The sequence below is a fragment of the Cherax quadricarinatus genome, chromosome 17, assembly GCF_038502225.1.
Source record: "Cherax quadricarinatus isolate ZL_2023a chromosome 17, ASM3850222v1, whole genome shotgun sequence".
NCBI lineage: Eukaryota > Metazoa > Arthropoda > Malacostraca > Decapoda > Parastacidae > Cherax > Cherax quadricarinatus.
The window spans coordinates 29,217,537-29,218,060 of NC_091308.1; positions in this window are offsets into that span (position 1 = coordinate 29,217,537).

A 524-nucleotide genomic window follows, 5' to 3' on the forward strand; every position below is an offset into this window, starting at 1 on the left:
TATGAAGGACGCGGAGAGTCATAGAGTAGACGAAGTTTAAAGATGTAAGAGTGTTGAGGCAGCTACCAAGAAAAGTTTATCAGTGAGTACAAAAAAGGTAAATATACCAGAGTAGTTGCGCTGGCAGTTGAGTGTGATGCATTAATCTTCATACGTTACAACGACGAGGAGGAGGAGGAGAGGCAATGGAGATCAATGTAGTGAGAATATTAGAACTAGTATAAAGAAAGTAGAAATTAAAAGACGGTGCGGTGATTAGAAGGGAAGATGTAATGCAGAAAGTACAGGAGGCTTGGTTGTTTGGTTATCTAGACAGGCTGGAGTAGGATAGACTGGCCAAGAGGGTATATAAAGCCGGGAAGTGGGGATGGAAAGCGTAGGAAATGTTCTAGGAGAGTATAGAACATAGGTGAAGGATGTTTTGAGTGATTAGGGTGTAAGCATCCAGCAAGCATGTATGAGCATCTTAGATTGGAGTGAGTGAAGACATAAGGTCCTTGGAATTTGAACTTCTGTTAAAGACT